We start from the raw sequence: 21,232 nt of genomic DNA, 5'->3' as shown, positions 1-21,232 counted from the left end.
ACTGAGAAATATTTTAGAAAGACGAGGGACTAGTCTTTCGAATGAAAAGAAGATAATAAGAACTAAAAGATAACAATAAAATATTAAGGACTTTTACAAAAACAAATATATCATGATATATATGCCTTCTTTAACAGCGATAATAGACGTAGCTGTCACATTGCTTTTTTTCCTAGACTTCCCTGTAGCTTTGCTAAGTGGGCAGCACCAAAGCAGGACACCTGATGCAAAGGCAGGCAATCCATGAGCTTGTAGCAGTCAGTGACCTGGGATCTGACTAGAATAGATGAGCTGAGTCAATAAGAGTCCTCCTTCAGGAATCTGAACCACAAGACCTAGAGAATTTCCAATAAGCAACAAGGCAAAAGCTAAACGGACAGATCAAGAGATACTATGCGATAGGGAGGTGTAGAGTCCCTACTATAGTCTGTATTAGTCTGTTCTCACATTGCTATAGAGAAATACCTGAGACTGGGTAATTTATAAAGAAAAGAGGTTTAATTGGCTCATGGTTCTGCAGGCTATACAGGAGTCATGGAGCCATCAGCTTCTGGGGAGGTCTCAAGGAACTTCCAGTCATGGCAGAAGGCAAAAGGGAAGCAAGGCACTTCACATGGCTGGAGCAGGAGGAAGAGAGAGATAGGGGAGGTGCCACATACTTTAAAACAACCAGATCTCATGATAACTCACTCACTATCACAAGAACAGAACTAAGGGAATGGTACTAAACCATTCATGAAGGACCATCCCCATGATCCAATCACCTCCCACCAGCCTCATCCTCCAACACTGGGGATTACAATTGAACATGATATTTGGGTGGGGACACAGACCCAAACCATATGGTGAACCATATGCAAGCTATAGTTATGAGGAAGCCAGTTAATAGACAAAAGAGAGTGAAGGCCACATATGTAAGGAAGATTTTGCCTGTGTGGACAAAGAGAGAGCGAGAAGAAGGAAGGAGAAGAGAAGAAAGAGGAGAGGCAAGAGTAGGCTTGTTTCATGACAGCTTCCTTAAGACTCAACTATAATTCAATTTCTGTCATTGGGTTTGTCTGAAATCCCTCTGAAACCTAACATCGCTGTTCCTTATAACTAAAAGAACCCTAAGCAAAACAATGCATCTTAAGGTCAGTATGTTTCTAGGCAATCTTCTACACTCTCTTTATCCACAAGAAATGGTACTTAGAATAAAGACTTTTGATTAATCAAGGTATCAATTTGCTATAAAGAAATTTAGTTCCACTGTTATTTACATAATCTTGGGCAAGTCCCTTATCTCCCGAGCCTTACTTTTCTCACCTATATACATCTATATATATAGTAGGTTTATTGTGGAAATAACCATGTGTATGGAGCACCTGGCCCCTGGACACTCAGAACTTGGTAGTTGTCATCATTCATTAAAATAAAACTTAAGACTTGTACAAAGCAAGTCCACTGTCTTTATATAATTTGATACACTAAACAGCCCAGGTGACATAGGTAGGAAAAGTGTTGCCATCTCCATTTTTCAAATGGCTCAGTGTCATAACTTCCCCAAACCATAGAGCTGGCAAGTGGAAGAATGTGGACTTAAACATAGGGCTTATGATTGCTAGTCAATGAGATAACCTTCCATTTCTTTTTTTTTTTTTTTTTTTTTTTTTTGAGACGGAGTCTCGCTCTGTCACCCAGGCTGGAGTGCAGTGGCCGGATCTCAGCTCACTGCAAGCTCCGCCTCCCGGGTTCACGCCATTCTCCTGCCTCAGCCTCCCGAGTAGCTGGGACTACAGGCGCCCGCCACCTCGCCCGGCTAGTTTTTTGTATTTTTTAGTAGAGACAGGGTTTCACCATGTTAACCAGGATGGTCTCGATCTCCTGACCTCGTGATCCGCCCGTCTCGGCCTCCCAAAGTGCTGGGATTACAGGCTTGAGCCACCGCGCCCGGCCAAACCTTCCATTTCAATAAAGCCCAGAAAGTGCACTCATGTATTAGGGAAAAAAATTGCAACCAATAAATTTGAAAAAGGGTGGAGAAAAGAGTCCTGATTAACCTTCAGTTCAATAGAAAAATCCATTCCATTAAAATCCCCTTTCCCTGGGCATTCCGGATAATTGAGATTTTACAGTTCTTTGAAATACCACAAGGTCAACAAATTGCACACACTTACAGTTCCATGAAAGAATGGAAATAATGGTACTCTCTAGGGTAGAGAAAGAGAAATTCATTACATTAGAAAATCCTGAAAGAATGACATGAGAGACCAAGAGCAATGCACGTAAATGCAGAAAAGAAAGAAGGAAGAGGGGGAGGAGGGTAAAAAATTATTTTTGGCATACCTAATTACTACAGAAACTCACCTCCTAATCCCCAGAGTAATTCACACTTTTATAGATCAGTATGTCAAATTACCTTTTCAGATCTGAGTAAAATAATCCTGAATGTTTCAGATTCAGATTGTAAGAAAACTTTATATTAGATCATATGTCAGTTCTAAATAAAAGTTAGTTGCTAAATCTAAGTTTTTAAAGTTTCCCTTTCATATAAAATAAGAAAAGTTTCAATGATTGTACATATTTATCTTCTAATAACTTTAATAAATAAAGCTATTAAAACCATGGTCATGCCCTAGTATAGAAAACCCCAGCTGGGCAAAAATACCATGTCATAAGACTCCTGTTTGGCACCCAAAATTATGAAAACATCATACAAACTAAGCTCTGCTCCTTGTTCATTTTTGTTGGCAGCTTTGACATTGAGATACAGGTCAGGAGGAGATGACACACAGAGGACCCTCATCTAACCTCTTGAGGGTCTCATATTCCTTGGTGACATGACCTTTAAGATCTCAATTTCTAAGCTCTATCAACTTTCTCTCTGTCATTTTTTCAAATCTGATTTAATGAAGATGTCAGATGACTGAACTGCCTCGTAAGTTCACTCAGTGTTCATTAAGCCTTGTACATCTCCTGTAACTCCAAAGCCTGGAGTGAGCAGAGACTCAAGGTCAACAGCTTGGGCTTTAGAATTTACTAGCCATGTGGCCCTGGGAAAGTAACATAACCTCTCAGTGCTTTATTTTCTTCATCCATAAAATGGGATAATAAGTACTTCATAGTATTGTTGCAAGGATTAAATGCACATAAAAATGCTTTAAAAAGCACCTACAACATCATGTGTTCTCAATAATTTTTAGTTGCTCTTATTATTACCTCTCAACGATGAAATATTCCTTAATATATGCAAGCACAAAGTCTATGGGAACGTCTGCCACTAGGAAGAAAAGATGAAATTCAAATGTGCACACAGAACAAAAACAGGAATGAATGAAACAACACATACTGCAGGCTGCATCCGGTCAGTTAAACTGAGATGGGCTTCACATTCTTCCATGGTTGGCCTGCACCATTAGCCCCTGCTGGCAAATGGGAAGTGCTCATGATAAAGCTGACCAAATGGCAGCATGTGGGTGGACCAGCACAATCCATCCCCACTACTGGACCAGGCACCTGGACTGCATTCTCTGCTGTCCCTGCATTAGAGCACATAGGATGTCATACACTGTTAATAGGTTCTAAGAGTTCCAGGGGTTTGAGAGAAAGAATGAAGGACATAATGAAAGAGCTGGCATTGAGGGAATCTCTGTGAAGCGGTCTTTAGCTGCATTTCAAAGGCAGGTGGGAAGCGGGCTTGGGGAGAAGTGAGCAGAGCTTTCCAGATGGGAGAAATAGGATATGTGTGCCCCTGGGTGTGAAGTTTGGAGAAGCCCACGTTGGAGAAGGCCAATAGTGCTGCCAGGAAGAAAGAGCATGAAATAAGGTGTAGCAGCAGGTATAGCCAGTAATGGCCAGGGAAGATTTTTGTCTCTTTTTGCCAATTTCCAGAGAAATAATCTCTGCAACCGGGTGTTCTTTGTTGTTAGGTTAGCTCCCTTTTAGGATTATATTTAGACCTTTTTTTTTCTTTTCTTAGAAAACCTCAAATGATTACAACTTGCACAGAATGTTTAAGTAGGTCACAAAAAAACAAGGAATGCTTTTTCCCACTCAAATAGATCCCTGAAACTCTAGGTTCTAGAGAACTGGATGCTAATTTCCTCATTCTCCCAGGGGGACAGAATGACAAATTCTACCTGCCTCACTTCCATCTCCCTCCACTCCATTTAAAGGCTCCCAGTTCACTGTTCAGTAAAAGGAAGGAGCATTTTCTCAGAAACCAATTCTCTAGGTGAAAGAAACCTAGGTGAGGATTCCCAAAAGCTAAAGACTTCTCACAGAAGTCAGGGCATTTTATATCGCTCTAGGAAGATAACCAAGGGGATTGAAGGGATATTACTATACAGAAAAACAATAACATTTAAAACCTCAAACCCCACTAAATTCCTTATATGACAACCAATAGTGATGCTTAATATTTTTTGCCATGACTCAATAGTCAGATACAAACCTCAACTCAGTCACAGAACTCTTTCATCCATGCTACTCATACAGAAAAGAGAAAAACGATGGAAAACTTTCTAGCAAGGATTTTTTTTTTCCTTTTTAAAGTTTATCCTGGAGTTGAGGGAGAACTTGGAAATAAGATTCTGATTAAGAAGAAGTTATCCTCATTGAGACAGGCACCTCCTAAGACACCCTTCCACAAGCTATCAGCACATGCTTTACACATTGTGAAGTCATGGCTTTCTCACGTCTTCATCTGATTCCTAATTCTTTTTCTCATCTAACAAAATGTTGCCAGGGATTTTCACTGAATGTCATTTTCACTGAAGAGGTCCCAATTAAGAATTTTTGGATCTCGGACTGAAAACCTTTCCAAGATAATTATTATAATCCAGGGCTTCAAAGGAGCAGAAATTCAAAGGAAGGGAAAGAATTTCAGTAGATAATCTACAGGATGGCTGCCATTGATCCTCCCCTTGTCCTGCACTCCTGGTTTTGCCCTTTCCCTGTGAGCTTACTGCTGAAAATCTGTTAGGCATTTCAGCAAAGGTCATGACATTTATTACCGCTTAACATAGAGCATAAAGTGGAAAAAAGGTTGACTCCAAGGCTGCAAGTCCAAGAGAAAAAGAGAATGGAATAGAGATATAGGCAAGGGAAGGGAAGATGATGAGTGACAGCTGGGAATTTGAGACTAAAGAGAAGGTGTGAAATGTAGCTTCAACGATAGAGTAACAGTTAAAGCCTTGAGATAAAAAAGTTGGCATGTGCATCTATGTACACACACAGATGTACCCCTATGTTCAAGGCCTGGGTTTTGGGGGTAATCAGGAGTAGGAGGAAAAAAAGAAGAAACAGAAGGATACAGTGAAGATAGGTTAGAAAGGCAGGAGGAAAAATTCCAAGATGTTCCAAAAGCCAAGAGAATATTTTACTACAGGGCAAACATTGACCCAAAGAAAGCTGGTGAAAAAGCATTAATATCATACAAAGTAGACCTAAAGGTAAAATGCATTGTCCCAGGTAAGAAAGTCATTATATGATGACAAAAGTCAATTCATGAGGAAGATATAACAATCCTCAACTTGTATGCAATGAATAACACAGTCTCAAAAATATATAAAGTAATAATTGAAATAACTTAAAGGAAAATAAACATTCTACTATCAATCATAGTGGGAGATTGTTACACACTTTTCTCAGTAAATGACAATCCTAATATCAGTAATGTCATAAAAATCTCTCTAATAGTGGTGTTTATTGAGTTCCAAATTTTTAATAGTAGTCTTTAATATTTTTACCTTAGTTATCTTCCTCCTATTTGAACATTTGCAACTTGAAACATGAGTTCTGGTCAAACCAGTTCACCAAACATATCTTATTGGTCTCACTTTTATTTCTCACCTTAAGTTATATCCCCTAGCTGAAATGTTCTCTCCCTTCAATAGATTTTTTTCCCCTGCAATTGTGAGAAGGGTTGAAACAAGACTGGCATAAGTAGACTTCTGGATCACAGGATGGAAGGAGTACAAAGATACATGGGCCTCAAACACAATGCCTCAGCTTCCCCAAGAAAATTGTGTTTGTTTCTAGATCTCCCTTCTGGTCAAGGGCCACTCATTTCAAGCACTGTCCAAGAACTCAGCCTGGACCAAGCTTTGGAATAACAATCTATGTAGTATGAAGAGCAAGGAAGACCAGAAGTCAATTGTGTCTTCTCTTTTCAGGAAAAGCCAGTGGTCTGGGAAGGCAAATCACCTGGGGTTGGCTGAATGAAGCAGAGGAGAAAAAATGTGTCTGAGATATCATGCCAAAACCTGACAAACGAAGGAGAAAACAGAGAATAAGCTGAAGGTACCAATGAGTGAATAAGAAATAGAGGATTAGTGAGAAGTTGAGTCTGGTGGAGATTAAGTGTAATAACTTATACTGTGAAGTTTTAGATCTGGTGTTTTGATCCTACCTCTTTGGCATTTAAGGCTACAGGGAATGACTCAGTATCTTGGGATAGATCCCTGGCATTCTGTCTTTTCTGTCAGGCAAGACTTTATCAGAATCTAGGCATGCTTTAAACACAAGGTATGCAGAAGGAAGTATACCGCTTCCCTTTGTGTCTCCTGTAGTTGTGATGCACCTGCAAATAGCCAATACATATAAAGGAAAAAGTCATGATAAAGATAATGCTCTGCACTGGGCATGGTGGCTCATACCTGTAATCCCAGCACTTTGGGAGGCCAAGTCAGGTGGATTACCTGAGGTCAGGAGTTTGAGACCAGGCTGGCCAATATGGTGAAACCCCATCTCAACTGAAAATACAAAAATTAGCCAGGCATGGTCCCAGGAGGTAGAGGTTGCAGTGAGCAGAGATTGTGCCACTGCACTCCAGCCTGGGCAACAGAGCAAGACTTTGTCTCAAAATAATAATAATAATAATAATATTGTGTCTGCAACTCCTCCTAAGGGCAAGAAAGGCAGATGAGTAAATCACCTTCCTGTATGAATCTATGGTTCTAGTTATGATTGTCGACAGTTTATACAAAAAATATAAATAATTCAAAGCTAAGTGCCAATTGATAGTTTTAATAAATGCATAATTTCACAGAATGAAACTTTTGTTGTTTGCTCATATCACTTGCTGTCTAAAACTAAAACAGCAATAATAATATATCTGATATGTAAGATACACCCTTAAATAGAAATAGCAAAAACCCACATGATGTCAAAGGAGGCTCTTTTTCAAACAGCCAAAAAGCCATGAAAATCAATGAGCCCTGGAGGAGCTCCACCCTTGGGATCCTGTCTAAGAATCAGAAGATATTTACTAAATTGTGCTGTTTTATCTCACATAAAAGAAACACACATAGACAGTCTAACCCTTAACAGTCTCAGCAAAGCTCAGGTCAGAAAAACAAATTCACTCAGGTTCAGGTTGAGGCTGCCACCAGCATAGGCAACTAGGAAAGGGCTGTTGAAAAGGGTATTCTGTTTTCTGAGGAAACTTTTAATGTTAAGAGCCTCTACTTTTTAGAGTACTGTGAAAGCTCTGCTGAAAAGAAACAAACATAGCAAGAGCAAGTAGTAGTGATATCAATAATATTAGGGATAACAGCAGCTGCTGAGGAGTTTTCCCATATTGTGACTGACCAAGAGGAGTCTCACTGCTATTAAACAAACGGGATGAGATTCAACAGTGAGTACAATAATCTTCATTTGGGTTCACCTGAAAGTAAGACTTAGCACCAGACTCTACATTGTAAAGAATTTCCTGGTCCATCAGGGTTTCCATGTAAATAAACAAAATAATTCCGTTGTAATACTTGGATGTCTCCTGAGGTCAAAGACTGAAGTTCAGGTTCTTTCTTGGTGTAATGCCAGTTTTCCATCCTCTTTATGCCAGACTCTGCATTGTTTTTCTAATTTATACAATAAAATGCTGTTTGTTGAAAGAAGATCACTAGAGGGTTTGTGGGAGCCCCTCAAATACTTCATTCATTTTTAATGGGGTACTTGACATCCCACAAAGTTCACACACATGAGGAAGAGATTGCACAGTGCAAACTGGTGAAAAAAATCCATTTTCTCTCCCTCCAGGAGCATGCTGATAACATGAGGTGACTAGTACATAGTATATTTCATAGGACAGCTTTGTAAATGGTCATGCCTTTTAGCACAAAACAAATTAAAACATAATCATAACCCCAGTACCACTGTTATCACTGGGTGGCATTCTTCATGATTAAATGTATATCACATTCTTTCTAGGCATGCCAGGGTAAAAGCTGCCAAATTCACAATGGCAATTTATTTCAAGTTTTCAAAATAAAAGTGATGTACCAAAAAATTTTTTTTAATGTATCAACTTTTTATTTTTTCCCATGCACTTATTTGATGCACTGTTTATTAGCAAAATTGACATTGCCCTTGGATGTCCATAACACTGGCTATAAAATGGGGTAATTATATTTAGTTGACAACATATCTAAAAGGTTTAATATTTTAGCTACACTTTGAAAATTTGTATGGTTTGAATTTTTTTTATAATATTGTCTCAGAGGTTAAAAATGTATTAAAAATGTAATTTTTATAATATTGTCTCAGAGGTTCATTTTGGTTTTTTTGGAATTTTTGTTTTTCTTTCCAACTTTTATTCTAGGTTCAGGGGGTACATGTGCAGGTTTGTTACATGGGTAAATTGTGTGTCATGGGGGTTTGGTGTACAGATTATTTCATCACCCAGGTAATGAGCATAGTACCCAATAGGTAGTTTTTCAGTCCTCACCCACTCCTGCACTCCACCCTCAAACAGGCTCCAGTGTTTATTGTTTCCTTCTTGTGTCCATGTATATTCATCATTTAGCTCCCACTTATAAGTTAGAACATTTAGTATTTATTTTTCTATTCCTGCATTAATTCATTTATGATAATGGCCTCCAACTCCACCCATGTTGCTACAAAGAACAGGATTTCATTCTTTTTTATGGCTGCATAGTATTCCTTAATGTATATGTAACGCATTTTCTTTTTTTTTTTTTTTTTTTGAGACGGAGTCTTGCTCTGTCGCCCAGGCTGGAGTGCAGTGGCCGGATCTCAGCTCACTGCAAGCTCCGCCTCCTGGGTTTACGCCATTCTCCCGTGCCCGGCGTAACGCATTTTCTTTATCCAGTCTACCATTGATGGGCATTTAGATCGATTCCATGTCTTTGTTATTGTGAATAGTGTTGCGATGTGCATGTGTCTTTATGGTAAAACAATGTATATTCCTTTGGGTATATACCCAGTAATGGGATTGCTGGGTCAAATGGTAGTTCTGTTGTAAGTTCTTTGAGACATCTCCAAACTGCTTTCCACAGTAGCTGAACTAATTTACATTTCCAACAGCAGGGTATAAGCACTCCCTTTCCTCTACTACCTCACCAGCATCTGTTATTTCTTTGCTTTTTAATAATAGCCATTCTGGCTGGTGTGAAATGGTGTCTCACTGTGGTTTTGATTCACATTTCTCTAATGATTAGTGATGTTGAGCATTTTTTCATAGGCTTATTGGCCACGTGTATGTCTTCCTTTGAGAAGTGTCTATTCATGTCCTTTGCCCATTTTTTTTATTGGGGTTGTTTGTTTTTTGCTTGTTAATTTCTTTAAGTTCCCTATAGATTCTGGATAGTACACCTTTGTTGGGCGCATAATTTGCAAATATTTTCTCGCATTCTGTAGGTTGTCTGTTTACTCAGTTGATAATTTCTTTTGATGTGCAGAAGCTCTTTAGTTTAATTAGGCCCCATTTATCTATTTTTTGTTGTTGTTGTTGTAACAGCTTTTGGAGTCTTTGTCATGAAATCTTTGCCAGGGTCTATGTCCAGAATGGTATTTCCTAGGTTTTCTTCTAGGGTTTTTATAGTTTTAGGTTTCACATTTAAGTCTTTAATCCATCTTGGTTTAATTTTTGCATATGGTAAAAGGGAGGGATCCAGTTTTAATCTTCTGTATATGGCTAGCCAGTTATCCCAGCATCATATATTGAATAGAAAGTCCTTTCCCTATTGGTTGTTTTCATTGACCTTGTTGAAGATCAGTTAGTTAGGTGTACGGTTTTATTTCTAGATTCTTTAACCTGTTGGTCTATGTGTCTATGTACCAGTACCATGCTGCTTTGGGTACTGTAGCCTTGTAGTACAGTCTGAAGTTGGGTAGTGTACCTCTGGTTTTTGTTGTTGTTTGGGTTTTTTGTTTTTGTCTGTTTGTTTTGCTTAGAATTGTTTTGGTGTTCAGGCTCCTTTTGGTTCCACATGAATTTTAGAATAGTTTTTTTTTAATTCTATAAAAAATATCATTGGTAGTTTGATAGAAATAGCACTGAATCTGTAAATTGCTTTGGGCAGTGTGGCCATTTAACAATATTGATTCTTCCTATCCATGAGCATGAAATGTTTTTCCATTTGTTTGTCTTCTCTCGATTTCCTTCACCAGTGTTTTGCAATTCTCGTAGAGAACTTTTACCTCTCTGGTTAGCTGAATTCCTAGGCATTTTATTTTTTTGTGGCAACGGTGAATGAGATTGTATTCCTGACTTGGCTCTCACCTTGGACATTGTTGGTGTATAGAGATGCAACTGATTTTTGTGCATTGATTTTGTATCCTGAAACTTTGCTAAAGTTGTTTATAGATCTAGGAGCCTTTGGGCAGAGACAATGGGGTTTTCTAGGTATCAAATCATGTCATCTTCACAGACGGAGTTTAATTTCCTCTCTTCCTATTTAGATGTCTTTTCTTTCTCTTACCTGATTGCTCTGGCTAGGACTTCCAGTACTATGTTGAATAGGACACATTCTTACCTTGTTCTGGTTCTCAAGGGGAATACTTCCAGCTTTTGCCCATTCAGTGTGATGTTGGCTATGGATTTGTCATAGATGGCTGTCATTATTTTGAGGTATATTTCTGTGATGTCTTGTTTGTTAAGGGTTTTTAACATGAAGGGAAGATGAATTGTATCAAAAGCCTTTCTGCATCTATTGAGATGATCATGTGGTTTTTGTTTTTAGTTCTGTTATATTCAGTTACAAGTCAAATCATTATGGAATGTCCAAATATTCTCCCAACACTCTAGTTTAATGGTGTTGAATATCATTCAAAATAAATAGGCCACTTCCTAAATATTTTGAAATCTATTCTTAAGGTTTCAATTTACTGTAAAGAAACCTAATATATGAAAAGCCAGATTTACAGAAAGGATAAATTGGAGAGGGGATGTTATTTACATTTTCTTATGGAGTTTACCACAGGATTCCTTCACAGCAAATCCCTGTGATGAAATGGAGAACCCACGACTCTCAAGTGGGGTTCCTACCCCTACGTGCTTTGAGGAGTTTTCTTCGTCAGCTTTTGAGGGATCAAAGAAAAGGATTTATTACTTTGGCAAAGAGTGAACTTTTCTCAGTCTTTCCTCTCTGACTGCCAGGATCTGCATTTAAGAGCACGTCCAAGAGTCTGAAGCAGGTAAGCCACCAATCTTTGCACTCTGTGTGAGGAAGGGCACCATTGTCAGTTTTCCACAACCTCGGGTCTTCTGTTCTCAGCCTTAGGTAAGAGGTATTCTTTTCTCAGTCAGTGGCCTCACCAGCATTACCAGGGCCAAGACTTTCTCATGGTGTTAGGTACACACCTTCTTTTCAATGGAGTCTACACCTCATGGAAAGAATATGAGTGTTGGATTCTGAATCCCAATCCTAGCTCCACCACTTAATAGCCAAGTGACTTCAATATTCTAGAGCTCCCATTTTTCCATTAATAATGGGGGTGACAATATCCAACTCATTGCAAAGTGGGAGGTTAGGTTAAATGTTGGTAAACCATCCAGTGTTGGGCCTCATATGTAACAGATTAACAAATGGGAGCTTTAATGATGACAGCAGTTATCCTGGATGTTTCCTAATGGTCTCTTCTTTCTCTTGTCCAGTTTTGTTTGCTTGCTTGTTTTCTTATCTGCTTTTAATGTTCTTCCAGTAGGCTTTCAGTTGATCTAGAGGTCCTTTCTCTTAGCCTGCATTTACCCACATGTCTTACTCTCCTTCTTCTCCAGCTAGCTCAGTGGGTCGGAATTCCCATCCTCCTCAACAGAAATCATCACTACGTTTTCCTAAACCCCATCTGGAGCCAGACACTATTTTCACAGAACAATAGTACATCTGCTTGTCATTACAGTTCAGCTCCCCTGGCCGCAGCCAGGCTGAACAGGATGCCAAACCCACAATGACTTCTTAGGAAAAGGGACTCTGTCAAAGCTTCTCTGTACATTGAAAATAAAATTTGATTTATAAAACCCTCACTACACAGGTAACTTTCAGGAACAAATCTGTGGTTCTTGAAAGGTAACGCTCATAGGTTTAAAAAGAAGTTCTAAACAATATTTGTCCTTATACTGAGCCTTTGCCTGGATAGGAAAGGGGACAGGAATAAAGGTAACTAACATTTATTGTCTATTTTGTGTCTTAGTGCTGTGCTAAGTGTTTTGCAACCATTATGTTACTTAATTTTCATAACTATCCTCATAAAATAAGGATAATTATCCTCACTTTACAGTGAGAAAACTGAGATTCCACCAGGTTAGCCTAAGGAATAAAGCTAGTCAGTGGCAGAGCCAAGACGGAAATTCAAGCCTGCCTCACCAATACAGAATATCTCATGACAGAGAATGCTTTATGACATATAAAACACAATAAAACACGTTCTTTCTGCTGGCTTAAATATTTTACCTGGTACTTTGGATCACTGGAGGCTGAAGACCCTCCTAGAGGCAGCAGTGAGAACACTGACACCTTCGGCATGCAGGTGGCTGCAATACTCTGGGGTTGCATAAAGTCTTAAGGATCAGTCTGATCCCTTTCTCATTGCAGAAAGCTCCTAATCACCTGGTTGGGAGATTTTTGATTTATCCCTTATAGTCATACAGAAAGCACTAAACCTGCTGACTACAAGTTAATCCTCTTTTCCTAGAACTGTGCATGGACAAAGGCATGGAAAGACGATGGCCTCCACCATTCAGAAGTGGACAAGCAACAGACCACCTGGGCAGTGGCCCAGGACTCCAGCCTTTTCTGAGTACTATAGCATGATTGGAAGCTCAAATTCCACTGGAAATATAACCTGAGAGTGTAGAAAATTATATTTATCATTATCAGGCCTCCTCTCAGGGAGTGTATGTGGTGGAAAGGGATGCTTTAATAATCATCTTGGGATAAGAGAAAGAGACTGCCAAAGGGTGTGATCATGTTATGGCTGATGAGCCCTCAACTGTGTTCTAACGAGGTAAGGTCGGGATGACAACAGGGCTCTTCTTTGGTAGGGTGAGGTCTGTATATTTGGATCCAGAGCTGGACTACACAGGACAGGCTGAGCACTGTCACCCAGCATTTGTTCATTCATTCATTCATTCAGTCAACACATATGTTTTGAGTGATTACTATTAATATATGTTCTATTTGAGGTACTGGGGATAAAGCAGTGCACAAAACGACAAAAAAAGGACCTCAGTCTGGTTTTTTTTTTGTTGTTGTTGTTTTTTGAGGTTTTCACATTTTTTTCCAGCTTTATTGAGATCTTTATGCTAAATAAATATTGAAAAAGACTTAAACTTATCTCATGCCCCCAAAGTAGCTAACTAAGCAAAATGCACAATGCCCTTCATGTTATAGACTAAAAATGACCGACATAATATAACCAGCAATGTTTTCAAAATGGTTAAAATTGAAAGACAGGCTATCCCAGGTATCAGAAATGCAAAGGAAACATAAAACTGAAGTGGTAACAGTGGCCCAGGGAGGAGACTGGAATAACTACAGGGCCTCATCTGTTAAGTGGTAGGTTTTTAGTATGATGAGTGTCAAGAGACATGGCCTTGGCCTTATGTGAAATAGAGAGCCAGAACTGAAACTCCTAAATAAAGCCGATATGTCAAAGTTACATACCCACAATGAAAGGGACTAAAACATCTGTGCATCAGACCAGGGAAGTGACACATAAGCAAGGAGTGTGTCTCTTCCTAGAGATTTTGGGTGAAAAATAAAAAACCCAGGCCCGTGCTTTGCCCGGGTTGGGAGTCCAAATTTATGCCAAAAGATGCTAGAAATTAATACAAAAACTGGTTCCAGACTGGCACATAGCAGAAGCAAATCCAAACCATTCTCTAGGGCACACAGACTTTATAGAAAACAACCCTGCTGAAGATGAGCTCACAATGCACATGCAGAAATAATCTACATTGAGAGAGAATGAGTCAACAGACTTAAAAATTGGGAGAATTAGCAGGCCCAAAGAGTTGAGATAGTAAAATAATGTGAACAATCTATAAAATAAGAATGTTTTTAAAGATTAAAGAGAGGAATGAGTTAAAACTATAAGAAAAATACTGAGTACTATGGGGAGAAAGTTAAGATTATCAGTTTGTTGGTGTGTCAAATGACTAATCTGTCATGAATACCAGAATATTTACCTACCTTGAGTGCCCACATGTCTGAGTTTAACTCTGCTTCCATTTTATGGCTGTGTAATTCCATGTTACATTTAGAAAAGAACTATGCAGCAACACAAAGAGCAGAATTAGGAGTATTTTATTAATGTTTAAAAACTCAATTCAATGTATTCGTCTTTCCTTTGAATAACAGAGGACACTAAGAAACAAAGACATCGATGGCATTTATCCTATTGTGAGTCAGAATGAAGGTTGTTTTTAAAACAAAGAACTCCCAAAATACAGAGGTTTAAATAGGGTACATATTTCTTCCGCTCCTAAATAATAGTCGGGCAAGCCTATCTTGGCAAGGCAGCTCTGCTCCACCAGGCCATTCAAGGATTCAGGTTCCTTCTATCTCATTTATCTACCATGCCCCAAGGCATTTTACTTAATCTTCATGTCAAAGCTGGGTCTCAAAAGGGCTCTGTTTCACTTCAGACCAGATCAAATGGGAGCACAGTCCTGTTTTTTAGGCTAAGGTGTGGAAATGGCGCATACTGCTTCCACTGTCATTGCTTGGCCTGACCTCAGTGACATGGCCTCATCCAATTAAAAGCGTACCTGGAAAATATAGTTTTTAGCTGAGTAATCATGTGTCCAAACAAAATTCTATTACTCTGGAAGAAGGGGGAAATGAATTTGTAAATCATCTAACAGTGTGTCAAATCTGTAATTCTAGCAAATATTGGGGAGGAAGTAGTTAACTAAGTTTTTAAAAATGTATGTTTTAGCCTATCAGTCAATCACAACTCTTTTTCAAAGTCCTGCTATTAGCTCAGCATTGTGAGTAGAAGAAACAAAAAAATGAGGTGGCAATCTAAATAGAAAAGACTATTCACATACATTCATTGAAATATAATTTTTTAAAGTATGCAATTAAGTGCTTAATTGTAAAGATCCATTTCTAATTCCAGGCCTGTATTTTCTTCCACACTCTTCCAACATGATACTTTCACATGTGACTTTTCCTAAAATTTGTTCCATACGACACCCCTAAGCCAGAAACCGGAAAGTCACACTGACTTCTCTCTCTCTCTTCCCCCTACCCCATAATCAGAATGTCATCCATTTCTATTGGTTCTACCAACAAAATTCCCACTCATCTCTCTTCTTGCTTCTTTTCTAGCTCAAGCTCTCATAATTATTTCTTGCAAGGATTATTGCACAGATCTTAAAAACTTCCATTCTCTCTCCCCTTCTAACTATCCTGTATATTGTTTTTTGAGTGATCTTTCTAAAACAGGTTTATCCATCTGTCTGTCTATTGTCTACTTTGTGCCAGGCACTGTCCTAGGTGTTTGAGATTCAGCAATAAACAAAACAGATAAAGATGCCCTCATGAAGCTTATGTTTTAGTAGAGGGAGACAAAGAATAAATGATATACAAAGTAAATGAGTACATTATGAAAATATATTAGAAGGTGATAAACATCATGGAAAAAGGAAAAAGTAGAGCAGAGTAAGAGGGATTGAGAGTGTTGATGCGGGGAGGGGGATGGCTGGCCAGGACTCAGATTTATTGATCAGAAAGTTCATTAAATGAGAAGATAACACTTAAGCCAAGAAGAAGAAGGGAGTTGGCCATGAAGATCGGAGCATAGAGAATTTTAAGAGGTATGGCTGAATTGAAGATATGTGGTAGGAGCCCTACCATCATGTTCCAGAAACAGAAAGGAGGCCAGTGAGTTTGGAACAAAATGAGCCACTGTAGACAGCAATGGGATCAGAGAGGACTGCAAGGACTTTGGTGTTCACTTTGTATCATGAGACAACATTGGAAGTTTTTGAACAGAAGAGTGACATAATCTGACTTAAGTGTTTAAAAAGACCACTCTGTTGTACTGAGAGTAGATTATTGGCCAGGTGTGGTGGCTCATTCCTGTAATTCGAGCACTTTGGGAGGCCAAGGCGGAAGATCACTTGAGGTCAGGAGTTCGGGAATAGATTATTGGAGGAGGGGATGGAGAGGGAGAAAGAAGGGTAGAAGTAGGTGGCCCAGTTAGGAAGCTATATTGCAGGCAAAAGGTGATGGAGGTTTCTACAAGGGTAATAATGGTGAATGACTCTGTTATAATATATTTTGAAAGCAGATCCAACAGGATTTAATGTACGATATGAGAGCAAGAGAGAAGTCAAAGATAACATCATGGCATTTGGGGCTAAGGAAAGGAAAGATGGAACACACTGCCATTAGCTGAAATGAGAGACTGAGAGAAGAGCTACGTGGAGCTTGCAGGGGGGTCAGGAGTTTGGTTTTAGAATAATAAGCTTGAGATGTGCATCTAAGTGAGAATGTCAAGTAAGCAGCTGGATATATACACCTGCAGTTCAGGCAGGTCTGGCCTGAAGATATGATAAAAAATGCAATAATTGCATACGTGCAGGCACTGTGCTAAGCATTCTACATATGTAACTTATTTAATCCTCACAACAACCCCAAGAGGTAGCAGGAAATATTATCATCTCTTATTTCACAGGTTGGGAAACTGAACCATATAGAGGTTAAGGAACTTACCTGAGGTCACAAGAATAGTTTGTGGAAGAGCCATGATTTGAATGCAGGAATATAAGTGCCAGAATGCATGCTTTGAGCTACAATGCTACAGCCCAGGTAATATTAATAAACTCAGGAGTCTTTAGCATGTGAATGATATTTAGTTATGAGTCCAGGTGAGACCACCAAGGGAATATAACAGAGAAAAGAGAGTCTGAGGAATTTGTTTAAAAGTAATATGGAGTGGATGGAGGGAAGTAGTAGGAGAATAGATGAATAAGGTTGGCTCTAAGTAGATAAATACTGAAGCTGGGAAATGGGCACAAGGAGTTTCATTATACTTTGCTGTCTAATATGTGTATGGCTAAAATTTTGCATAATGACAGGAGAAAAACGAAGACAGAGGGATGAGGAGGAACTATTAAAGGAGGCCAAGAAAGAGCGCCACTGAAACAGGAACAAAACCAGGAGCATGCTATCCTGGAAATCAAGTGTCCCAATTGTCTGTTGCTGCATAACACACCCCCAAAAATCTATGGCTTAAAAATATAACAATTATACACAGTATAGAGATTCCTCATAAAACTAAAAGTAGAACTGCCATATGATCCAGCAATCCAACTTCTGGGTTTATATCCAAAGGGATTGAAATCAATATGTCAAAGAGATACCTGCACTCTCATGTTCATCACAGCACTATTTACACTAACCAAATTATGGAATCATCCTAAATGTCCATCAATAGATGAATGGATAAAGAAAATGTAGTACATAGACACAGTGGAATACTATTCAGCCTCTAAAAAGAAGGAAATCCTGTCATTTGCAACAACATGGATGAAACCAAAGGACATTATGCTAGATGAAATAAGCCAGGCACAGAAAGACAAATGCTGCTTGATGTCATGTATATGTGGAATCTAAAAAAATCAAACTCATTGAAGTAGAAGAGCAGAATGGTGGTTACCAGAGGCAGGGGGTGGAGAGAGGGGAAATGGAGCTGCCAGTTAAAGGGTACCAAGTATCAGTTATACAGAAGGAATAAGTTCTGGAGGTCTATTGTGCAGCATGACCACTACAGTTAATAATAATGTATTGTATTCTTGAAAATTGCTAAGAGAATAGATTTTAAATGTTCATACCACCAAAAAAATAAATACATGAGATGACAGATATGTTAATTAGCTTGATTTAATCTATAATGTATACATATACCAAAACATCACAGTTGTGCTCCCTAAATATTATTTGTTGATTAAAATTTTTATCTAAAAATAACCACCATTTATTTTATTCAGAAATCTGCAATTTAAGCAGGGTTCAGCAGGGACCTGTCATCTCTGCTCCTGTAGCATTGACCATCAGCTGGGGTGACTCTCCTGGGCCTGAGGATGCCTCTCTAAAGTGGTTCATGTACGTGGCTGGCAGACATCAGCTGGGGGCTCAGCCAGGGCAGGCCTATCTCTAATCTTCGGTTAATCCCCAGATTGACTAAAGATAAGTAGTGCAAACAAGAATTACTTGAAACTTCTTCAAGCATGTGCCTTACTCTCAACTGACAAATGACCCTTCAGAGAACACTAAGAAAGGTTCCTCTCATGCTGGGACTGTTTCCTTTACAGCAATGACAGGAAGTGAGGAGAAAACATTTGTTATTTAGGTATTTCTCAATGCCAGGAGAGCCCCCTGAACTTTACAGCAAAAAAACAAACAAAAAACTCTGAATGTGTTGTTTCTTTTCTAATAAATTTCATTATGTATATTTGGGGCTTAGGATATATTATGGGACACATATAGATAGTAAAATTGTTACTATAGTGAAACCAATACGTATCTATCATCTCACGTAGTTACTCTGCATGTGTGTGACAAGAGCAGCTAAAATCTACTTATTTAACAAAAATCCCTAATACAATTTTATTAACTATAGTCCTCATGTATCACATGATCTCTAGACTTGTTCATCCTATGTATCTGCTATTTTGTATCCCTTGATCTGTATCTCTCCATTCTCCCCACCCCTCACCCATGGTAATTGCTGTTTCATTCTCTATCTCTGTATATTTCAGCTTGAGCTTCTCTTTTTTTTTTTGTTTCACATATAAAATAGAGCATGCAATATTTTTCTTTCTGTGTCTAGCTTATTTTACTTAGCATAATGTCCTCAAGCTTCAACCATATTGTGGCAAATGGCAGGACCTCTTTTTAAAGACTGAATAATATTCCAACAACAAATAATATTCCATTGTATACACACACACATATATATACACACAATGCAATATTATTTATTTACACACATACACACTAAAGTTTGTATTATGGTGTGTGTGTGTGTATATATATATGCTTCTGTTATGGTATGTATACATTTATATTGTGGTGCATCTGTGGTGTGTGTGTTTATATATATGTATATACATTGTAATTCCTTTATCCTTTCGTCCATCTTTGGGTGTTTGGGTTGTTTCCACATCTTAGCTACTGTGAATAATGCTGCAATGAACAAGAGAGTACAGATATATTTACGAGGTAGTGATTTCATCTCCTTTGGGTATATACCCAGAAGAGGAATTGCTGGATCATATGGTAGTTCTATTTTTAATTTCTTTAGAAACCTCCATACTGTTTTCTGTAATGGCTGTACCAAAAGACATCTGAATTTTATGGATACCTTTTAGTCACAGCTCCTTCTTGGAACGTCTCCTTTGTAAAATACTTTAAATAGCTGCAAGAAGATCAGGGAGAGGTTGAAAAGATGCATACAAATTCTTGTGTCTCTGATAGAGAATAAGCAAATAGCAGAGATTAGTTTTTCCCTAATCTTCTTCTTCTTTTTTTTTTTTTTTTTTTGAGACAGAGTCTCACTCTGTTGCCCAGGCTGGAGTGCAGTGGCTCGTTCTCCGCTCACTGCAAGCTCAGCCTCCCGGGGTTCACGCCATTCTCCTGCCTCAGCCTTCCGAGTAGCTGGAACTACAGGCACCTGCCACCACGCCTGGCTAATTTTTTGTATTTTTAGTAGAGACGGGGTTTCATCGTGTTAGCCAAGATGGTCTCGATTTCCTGACCTCGTGATCCGCCCGCCTCGGCTTCCCAAAGTGCTGGGATTACAGGTGTGAGCCACCGCGCCCAGCTTTTCCCTAATCTTCTTACTCATGATTCATAATAGTTCTGTTCATGGGCTTTTCGAAGGTCATCACCATAGGCAGGCTAGCAGTTGCTCCTCATCAGCATCCTAAGGTAGTGACTACCACTGAAGCCTATCAAAGTTCATGGAGAGTTTTTAACACCAAGACCGGAATTCCAAAATGCTTTGACACTTTAAATCAGGGAAGAGATTGGCGTGCCAGGGCTATGTCTCCCCCACCGTATGCCTGACAAGTACAGAAGGCTGGGGGCAGCTGTTCTCAACTCTCCTGAAGATGCTGAGACAAGTGTGGGTCACCCCACATGCCACTGAACATGCAGAGACCGCAGGGCTGTTGCAGAGGAACCAAGGAGGAAACAATTAAAAAACACATAAGGAGAACTGAAAGACAAGTTTCCACTTTATTTGCCCATTTTTGCTAACTCAAAAGTTCAAGGGGTGCCTGAAGCCATTAGATGTGACAGAGTACATGTTTTGATCATGGTGCAGTAGTTCTGCATGTTTTACCTTTGCCTGTGTTTTACTATTTGAGAATGGATTTGAACAAGTCGGCTTGTTTCTGCGGTGAAAGCCCTCAGGGCATCATCCTCAACATGACCAAAGCCACTGACTAAGACTTGAAGTGTCTCTCAAACACTCAAAGAACTGAAGTCGGTCTCAGAGGCCGGCATCCTTTCATTCTCTGCCTCCCACTGATGTAACTTAGTCAGATCACAGGTGTGCTAACAAGGCACTTGAAAGCAAACTCTTTTTGCCACCAATATAAACATACTCCGAGGTTTTTTTTTTTTTTCCTTCACTGCTCCCATCACTTATTAGTTCACCACCATCTTCTTGGCTTCTAGGAGATCTGTCTCCTAATTTTTCTTGATTTCTCTGGTTGCCCTTCCTCATTCTCCTCACAGACTCTTCATCACTTCATACACCTCCACCTCCTCATCAAGCCACTTCTCTCTTCATTCTTCCAGCTCATCCTCCCTCATGGTCTAAGATGATCCTGCTCCCCCTTGACCATCCCTGTGGTAATAGAAACAGTGATCATAGCAGCAGCAGCAGCTACACAGAGTAACAGCACCCATGGAAGCCATAAGTGACAGCACAGCAACACAGTCTTTCACCCCAGTTTCTGTAGTGGCCTTCTACAACATTCCCCAGTCCA

At 39.2% G+C, this 21,232-nt stretch overlaps 1 long non-coding RNA gene across 10 annotated transcripts in view; it reads right to left on the bottom strand.

Annotated features, from left to right (window-relative positions):
- LOC103236249 (uncharacterized) overlaps window positions 1–21,232 on the bottom strand; it is a 233,208-nt gene that overhangs the window by 24,446 nt on the left and 187,530 nt on the right. For 9 of the 10 annotated variants that reach the window (XR_012093446.1, XR_012093439.1, XR_012093438.1 and 6 more), the window contains one exon: window positions 19,279–21,090. The exons of the other annotated variant lie outside the window; for it this stretch is intronic. This is a non-coding gene — a long non-coding RNA (uncharacterized lncRNA). Of the gene's footprint in view, window positions 1–19,278; window positions 21,091–21,232 lie in introns of those variants that run through there. 10 annotated transcript variants of the gene reach the window in all.

The sequence above is a fragment of the Chlorocebus sabaeus genome, chromosome 7 (genome assembly GCF_047675955.1).
Source record: "Chlorocebus sabaeus isolate Y175 chromosome 7, mChlSab1.0.hap1, whole genome shotgun sequence".
NCBI classification, from domain to species: Eukaryota; Metazoa; Chordata; class Mammalia; order Primates; family Cercopithecidae; genus Chlorocebus; species Chlorocebus sabaeus.
This window is presented reverse-complemented; position numbering and strand designations above follow the sequence as displayed.